At 41.4% G+C, this 8840-nt stretch overlaps 1 pseudogene across 1 annotated transcript; it reads left to right on the forward strand.

Annotated features, from left to right (window-relative positions):
- Positions 1-269: 269 nt before the first annotated feature.
- On the forward strand, positions 270-582 carry LOC311174312 (transcription factor BTF3 homolog 4-like; annotated as a pseudogene). The gene has a single exon. The product of its transcript is annotated as a transcription factor BTF3 homolog 4-like (transcript).
- The last annotated feature ends 8258 nt before the right edge of the window (positions 583-8840 follow it).

An 8840-nucleotide genomic window follows, 5' to 3' on the forward strand; every position in this document is an offset into this window, starting at 1 on the left:
TAGTATCTAATGACTCAATCCTGTTCACTTTAAACTTTCAGTCTCGTGAGGTGCCATCTGGCTCTTGCTGCGAGCTGGTGTTGGAGGCCCTCCCTGCTTCAGATTTAGCAATAGCAGGAATCAAGAAAAGTGAGCCAAAATTCAGGCTCAGGTCAGAGAGAGGGACAAGTGTACAGCTTGTAGAAAGAAGATAGTACAAAGAGCACTATAGCTGACAAAGAAACTTCAGCATTCTCAAAAAAATAAAAACTGGCTGTGAATAATATTGAAGAGGTGAACATGATGCAAGATGATGGAGCACTTATTCACTTCAACAGTCCCAAAGTCCAAGCTTCCCACTCTGCTAATCCCTTTGCAGCTACAGGTCATGCAGAAGCCAAACCCATCACAGAAATGCTTCCTGGAATATTAAGTTAGCTTGGTGTTGACAGCTTAACAAATCTTAGGAAGTTAGCTGAACAATTCCCTTGGCAAATGTTGAATAGCAAAGCACCAAAACCAGAGGACATTGATGAGGAGGAGAATGATGTTCCAGATCTGGCGGAAAATTTTGATGAGGCATCAAAGAGTAAAGTTAACTAAACTGGATTTGGAAAGTTGAACTGGACTAGATTTAATGAATCAGCTATGTGGCGCCAAAGTCTTACAGACACAGAGAACCTCAACTGTTACTAATTTAGTAATATAAATATTGTACATATTAATAATGCTGTTTGTTTAGATTTTGGGGGGTGTTTGATTTCACATTTTGCACTTTCTCCCAGGATCTCTTCTTTCGGTCAGAATACAAAGTAATCAGTGAAGTTTGAGGGTATTTTGATTTTTGATTCTTTTTTGCTTTCTTAGAGTATTTTTAGTGTGTGGATGTGTATGTTCCATGGGGTGAGGGGTGTATACAGTGAAGAATTAAATAAATCTTTACATTTATTTAAAAAAATCAGTAAGCTTTCAGTCTCACATCCCTAAACACTCTTTTTGTCACTACACCAGGACTGTACCTGTCAGTGGCTCTGCTCTGGAGCTGTTGGCATCTTCTCTTCAACCCCTCACCCCTTCTTTGTGTTCTTCTGAAAAACTATGCAGGCAGTAAAAAGATGAGAGGGTTGCCAGAGGGAGGGACGAATAGGTAGAGCAAAGAAGATTTTTAGGGCTGTCAAACTACTACTGTAATAATGGTGGATGTATGACGTTATAGTTTTGTCCATACTGGTAGAAAGCACACCAGGAGTGGGCCCTGATATAAACTATGGATTTGAGTGGTTATAATGTAAGATTATAGGTTCATCAAATCTGAAAAATGTACCACTCTGTAGGGGGATGCTGATAATGGAGGAAGCTGTGCATGTCTGGGGACAGATCACACAAGGGAATCTCAGCAACTTCTGCTCAATTGTCTTATGATCCTAAAACTGCTCTAAAAAAATACTATTTATTAATAAAGAAAGTGGTATATTATCAGTGTAATTCACCAATCCCTGGCATAGAATCACCTAGCAAACTTGAAAAAGTCCAATTGCCCTGACTAATTAAGTCAGCATCTCCAAGGTTGGAGACAAAACATTACTATTTTCTTTTAAAAGCTTCCAAGGAGCCTCCCCGGTGGTGCAGCGGGTTGAGCGCCACACTGTGAAGCTGTCCGTAGCCTCTGCAGAATGAGTTCAATTCCTGGCTGGCCAGGGAGAAAACCACATGGTGTGGCAGACCTCTCCTGTCTTGCCCACTGCTCCCCTCAGCAGTGTCTTTGGTCCGTGTGCCTGTTCTGCTCCCCACTCTGTCTCTGGTGAATTCTCTCACCCTCCCGCGCTTCTGACCTATGCCCCAGTTCTTGTATAAACAAAATCTTAAAAAAAAAAAAAAGTATTGTAGAAGCCTCCAAGGATGTTTCTAATATGAGGCTGGAACTGAGAACTACAAGACTAGAGTAAGACTAAAAGCTCAAATTTATAGGAAAGTTGCTGTACTCAGCTTTTTTTCAGGTAGTTACTCATTTCAATTTCACAACTTGATGAAGTGGATACATTCCAACCATTTCATAGATGTGAAAATTGGACAGAGGCTCACACAGTCCAAGACAGCTTCATGAGACCAGAGAGATAGGACCTTGAAGGATGTAGGTGCTGAAGAATACCTAGACAATTGTGATGGGCAGTGGAAACAGCACAGCAGGACAGGAATGAGCAGGCTACCATGGGCCAGTGGCAGGAAATATTTGGCAGCATATGACCAGGTGACAAAGAGACTCTGGGACACTCAAGCTATCTATAGTGATGACTTCACCTTTGAGGAAGGACAGAGCCTCCACATGAGCCCCTGTGTGGCAACCATGTGGCAACTGAGAACAGGGAGTGAAGAAGTAGTGCTATTTTTAAGTAAAGTTGCAATGGGAGAATTTAGGTCGGTAGAACATCAACACTAAGACCAGAGTTTGGCTCAGGTGGCAAAGCGGTTACCCTCTCCTGTAGAGAACAATTCTGGGAAACTTCTAAGGTCACTGAGGGCTAAAGGACTTTGGGCATCATGAACCATTTATGGAGAGCAGTTCTCAGCCCTTCTCATGACCTTCAAACCTATCTCCTGGAAAGGTTAGAAACTAAGACCAAGCCATGAGCAGTGCTTGGAACCTTTACTAGGTCTAGAAATGCAATGTCTCACTACATAAAATATAAACAGATAGGGCTTCTTCAAGTGAGGGCTGAGTCCTGGTTTGGGTAGAAAATGTGCAAGACAAGCTTGTAACGTATTGTTTTACTGGGTAACAAGGAAACTATCAATGACTGGGGACATGTCAGAAAAATTCAAGAACCAACTTAAAGAGACTCCCAAGGGCCAAAAAAGGAACAATAAGTATAATCATAATTGCAATGACTTGAAATCCATCAAGCATGTTTAAGTCCATGTATTCGTAGTTACATATATTCTGTCCTCTTTGAAGGATGATAGGAAATCATTTTTTTTTAATCTTAAGGAGCTTAAAATATAGAAAAGAATCAAAGGTTTATACAGTCTTCCCTATGGGATCTTTAATACTGGGTAAAAAAAAAAAAGTATTGGGGCCTCCCTGGTGGCACAAGGGGTTAAATCACAGCACTATGAAGCCATCCACAGCTACCACAGCACAAGTTTGATCCCCGATCAGGGAGGTGACCCACTTGGCACAGCAGACCTCTCCTGTCTTGCCTGCAGCTCCCCTCAGCAGTGTGTTTCAGTCAATCTGCCTGTTCAGTGGCTCTGTCTCTGGTGAATCCTCTCACACACCCCCACTCTGCACCTCTGGCCTATACCCCAGCTCTTGTATGCATAAATAAATACATCTTGAAAAAATAGTATCTATTAGAGGGGGTTTCTATTTATAAAAGTACTCCAACTATTAAATGAAAAAGGAATGATAGAATTAAAATATCACCATTTTGTAAATCTCAATGGGTTACTGAGCATAGGCATTTACTTGTCTACACAATAAAAAGAGATACTACCAGATGTTGTAAGTCTACCCTAGTTGTGCCAAAGGAATTGAGCCTAGTCCAAGCCAGGATCTAGATCCAACTACTAATTTGCAGGAACCTGATGAGCTATTCAAGAATTCGCAATCAACAAAACCTAAACCGCTGGAGCTCTCGCAGGCCAACCAGCCCAAGTTCTTCCACAGATGGATTAAAAGAAAACCAAAAGAAGGAAAAGCCTCTAGATTGCAAGATAAAAGATTAAAGGAGACTTAAAAGCATATCCATTTTTCAAATGCCAGACTTAAACTGTAGTGCCTATGGATGCACATTTTGACTTAAAACAAAAAGGAACATTAAAATAGATATTAAAACTCAACATAGGGGGCCTCCCTGGTGGCGCAGCGGTTGAGCACTGGGTTGCGAAGCTGCCGGTTACCTCTGCGGCGCTGGTTCGATCCCCGGCTGCTCCCTGGCCACCGGAGGAGGGTCCCACATGGCGCGCAGACCTCTCCTGCCGCCCGCTGCTCCCCTCAGCAGTGTACTTTGGTCCTTCTGCCTGCTCTGCTCCCCGCTCTGGCTCTGGTGAATTCTCTCACCCTCTCGTGCTTCTGACTATACCCAGTGCATGTATAAACAAAACAAACAAACAAACAAATAAATAAATAAATAACCATGCCTGTATTAAAAAAAAAAAAAAACTCAACATAGGGAACCAAATAAGGTTTGGTCAGGCAAAAAAAAAAAAATATATATATATATATATATAAATAACAATAATAAATTTAAGGGAAAAAAAAACAGAATTAGAATTAGTAGGCAATTATAGATCTGGGATATTCTGCAGGGAGGAAGAGGGGCCAGAACAGGGGAGAGAGGAGCACAGGGGACTGTGGTGATGGTTCATGGTTGAAGGGTGAAAGTGGTGGGAATTTTATGGGGACTACACCTACAAGGAGAAAGCATACAAGCATACATTGTACAAAAATGAACAATGATGTAAAATATATACATGTGAAAAAATTAAATAAAATAAAACTCAACAACAACAAAAAATAACCTAATTTAAAAATGGGCCCAGGATTTGAACAGACACTTCCCCAAAGAAGACATTCAGACAACCAAGAGGCACATGAAAAAAATGTTTGTTTCTTGTTGTTAGAAAAATGCAAATCAAAATAACAATAAGCTATTAGTTTACACCTATGAGAATGGCTTTTTTCTTCAGTTTTTTAAATTTTTAATTAAGTTTCATTGTTTTACATCCTCTTTTTAACAATAAAGTTTCCCCCCCTCAGGTGTGGTCACTGTAGAATGGCTATTATGCAAAAGACAGAAGCAAACATTCAGGAAGATGTGCAAAGAAGAGGAGCTTCATACACTACTGGTGGGAATATACATTGCTGCAGCCATAATAAAATAGTACGGGGACTTGTGTAGAAATTTCATGGATTCAGTTATCCCAGTTCTGAGTATTTACTTGAAAATTAAAAAAAAAAAAAACTAATTTGAGGGGGTATATGCATCCCCATGTTCATTGTGTTACAGAAATAAATTCTAGCCTTTTACCAGGTAGGGGAAGAACAAGCAGTACTTCAGGAATGGTGAGGTCAGGAAAGCTTTATTACTCATGCATGAGGTCCCAGACCTGGGTATCCTGTAAAGTCTGATCACCAGTCTAGGGACAAAGAGTTTCTTTTATACATAACCATCTTACAATGATAACATCAGTCAGTAATCACAAAAGTTTGTGACAAAAGACAGGTATTCAAGGATGCCCTGGGAGATCAATCAGCCTGATGGCTGTCTGGCCTTGGTAAAATGTAACCTCCTTTAGGTAATCTCATCTAGATAGGCTTGAGAGAGGCAAAACTTATTGTTTACATTTACTTTGCATTATTTACTGCACCAGACCTGTGACTCTTTTAGCAGGAAACGGGAAAGAGTTCATTTTATTAGCGGTTCCCTTTCTATTGCAGCATTATACAATTAGCCAAGAACTAGAAACAACCTAAGTGTCCACTGACCGATGAATGGATAAAGATGTGGTCACATATCCACAGTGGAATACTACTCAGCTCTAAAAGAAAACAGGTGAAATCTTGCCATTGTGGATGAAATTAGAGGGGATTATGCTACACAAAATAAGTCAAGAGAAAAACAAACACCATATAACTTCACTCGTGTGTGGAAGATAAAGAAACAAATGAACAAACAAAGCAGAAACAAATTATAAGATGTGTTTTAAAAATTTGATGATAAGAACAAAATGGCAGTCACCAGAAGGGAGAGGGAGAGAGATATAAAGAGGGTCAACTGCATGATGATGGAAACTAGACTTTTGGTGGTGATACAGCAGTGTATGCAGATTTCAGAATATAATGCTGTGAACCTGAAATGTATATAATGTTATAAACTAATGACTATTTTAAAAATTAAAAATAAATATATAAAAATGTTGGGGGGAATGGACTATTAATTACCTGTCAGGAGAGAAAGGACAGAACTATGGTTGGGATGAGGGCCTAGATGGGCTTCTGGGTAGTGGTAAAGGCTATTCCTTGACCTGGTTGTGGTAACATCGGTGTTTGTCTTAGAATAATTCATAAATATTGTTGTGAGGTTGTCTGTATTTTGTGTTTTATTAAAAGTTGGGTTTTTCCCCAAATATAAAGAAAGCAGAGTGATGCTGGTGAGGGATAGCACTGGCAGGAGAGCACCTGCACCCCTCAGTGGAGCTACACTGAGGTACTTGGGGATTCAAAGAGCGGTGAGGCCAACAGACAGTGGCAGTTGGGAGAGCACAGCAGTGACTGAGGCAAAAACTTGTGGTTGACTTAATCCTTGAAACCTCAGTACCTCTCGGCAAACATAAAAAGTATTTTTTTAAAGTATCTCCATTTCAGGGCCTCCCTGGTGGCATAGGGGTTAAGTCTCAGTTGCTATCACCTTGATGGCCTGAGTTTAATCTGGCCAGGGAGCTGACCCACATGGTGCAGCGGACCTCCTCTCTCGCCACTGCTCCCCTCAGCAGTGTATTTCAATCAATCTGCCTGTTCGGCTCCCCACTCTGCGTCTAGCAAATCCTCTCCCCCAACACACATCTCTGGCCTACACCCCAGTTCTTGTATGCATAAATAAATAAATCTTTCATTAAAAAAAACTCCATTTCAATGAGCCAGCTATGCTTCAAGCCTTCTGGAATGCTTCCCCACCACAACTGGCACCTCCACCCTTTATTCTTTTATTATTCCTTTAAATATTTGTTGCAAATTTATTCAAAGGAGAAGCCAAACATACCCCCTGACCTCTTGATGCTTATATTCTGACAAAGGGACAAAGATAAAAAGCAGACTAATAAACATAAAGACCACAGATGTTGATGGATTCCATGCAACAAATAAGCCAAAAAAGCTGAGAAAAATGGAGAAATGGGTTGGTGAGGGAAAACCTTAAAAGAAATACTATGTAGTCTGCAACCTGAAAAATCCATTATGGATAGAGCAGAACATTCCAGAAGGTGGAAGTAAATAGGCCCTGAAGTGAGAAAAGTGTTGGATGACTTGAAGAGGTGAAAGAAAATCACTGTGTCAATGAGTGAGAGACAAGAGGCACAAGGTAAGAATGGAGGGGTACACAGGGACAGGATTCTGTAGGGAGCCAGGGGACACAGTAAGGAGACTAGATTTTATTCTAGGTGCAATGGCAGCTATACTAAGTTTAAAGCAGGGGAGTAGTGTAACAGGGTGGTCCCCAGGAAAGGGGGAGGTTCCCTGCCCCACCCAAGGGAGGGTGGAGCTGAGCAGGGAGAGGAGAAGCTGCAGAAGAGACTGAGGAAGGAAGCAGGATGGAGCCAGAAGACCTGGAGGAGGCGCATGGAGCCGAGAGACACGTGAAGATACTGCGCTTGTCTTTGGTCGTAGACGGGGTGACACAGATGTGGGTGAGACCCATGGGGAGGTGACAATGGCAGCTTTTATCTTGATGTTGATTTTGCTCTTTTCCTTCCAGCCTTGTCTGGTAGTTTCTGACCCTTTTCTGTGGGTCCCCCTGGAAGATGCTTTAGACTTGTGGCAGGCTTTGGGGCCTTGCTCTGGGCCAATCCCATATGGATGGACTTTTACCCACGAGGGGATGGGTAACTTTGGGTGCTTCATTTAGAAACTAGACTCTTTGACTTATCTGTATTGTTTCCTAGTTTTATTAAAGTTCCTTCCCATTAAAGTCTCCTATGTTTTGTGTTGATCCGGTGGATGGCAGAACCCATTAAAAATAGGCAGGTTTGCGGGGTTTGGGCTGCCCCTTTCCCTGCCCTATAACAGTAGCAATACATACATTGTTTTTAAGACCAAAAATTGCTGCTGTGCAAAAACAGATAGACAAGAAGAAAAACGCAGAGTCTAATTAAGAGGGTGTTGTGGTGGTCCAGGCAAGAGAGGATGCTGGCGTGGGTGGAGTGATGGCCCATGCTCTGGGGTCAAGATCTGTTATCACAGTAATATCTTAGACCTTGTGAATCATCCCACTTTTGTCAGAACTCTTTAACTCTAACATTGTAGCATCCAAACCACTCTGGACTATAAGTAAACGAGTGTGGCTCTATTTCAATAATGCTTTATTTATGGGTAATGAAATGTGAATTTTGTAAAATTTTCAGATGCTATAAAATATTACCCCGTTTTTTTGTCAACCACTTAAAAATAGAAAACCCATGACTTGCTCATGGCACTACAACAAGAGTATAGTTAGCAAACTCCTGTTTAGAATTCAGAGAGAGGAGAAAGGGCCTGCAGGGGAGACCAGAAGAACAATGGCATTATATTACATTACTACAAAGCATGCTGTGTGCTAGCATGAAAAGGCCCTTCTCAACCCTCTCTGAAAGGGGAACCCCCACAGTGATTAAGATCACCAGGGGGCATCGAGGAAAGCACCAATAGCAGCTGCAGACAAACTTTAACAGTGACCTGACAAAGGTTATTCCCCCTGGACCCTTCCTGGCCTGAAGTGGGTTAAAGGATAGCTCAAGCTCTTTTGTTCTGACATTTTCTTGGTGGAAAATTTTGAGTCAAAGACTATTTTCATTACCGGAGCAATTATCACCACATCCTAGTCCTTCTTACCTCAACAGATGGAAAAAAGAGAAAAAAAGAAATGGATATATGAGATCTAATCAGGGTATTTTATTTTGAGTCAAAGATTATTTTCACTCTGGGCATAGGTGGATCATAAAAGGAACCACTGAGTATTGATAATTATAAAAGTGCTGCATAGACTGCAATAGGCACACTTTTAAGATGGCACCTCCAATGGGTTTGTTACAGGGCAGGGAGAGGGGCAGTCCAGACCCCACAAACCTGCCTAATCTAAATGGGTTCTGCCATCCGCAGCATCAACACA

This window comes from Talpa europaea, assembly GCF_964194135.1.
Source record: "Talpa europaea genome assembly, chromosome: 7".
NCBI lineage: Eukaryota > Metazoa > Chordata > Mammalia > Eulipotyphla > Talpidae > Talpa > Talpa europaea.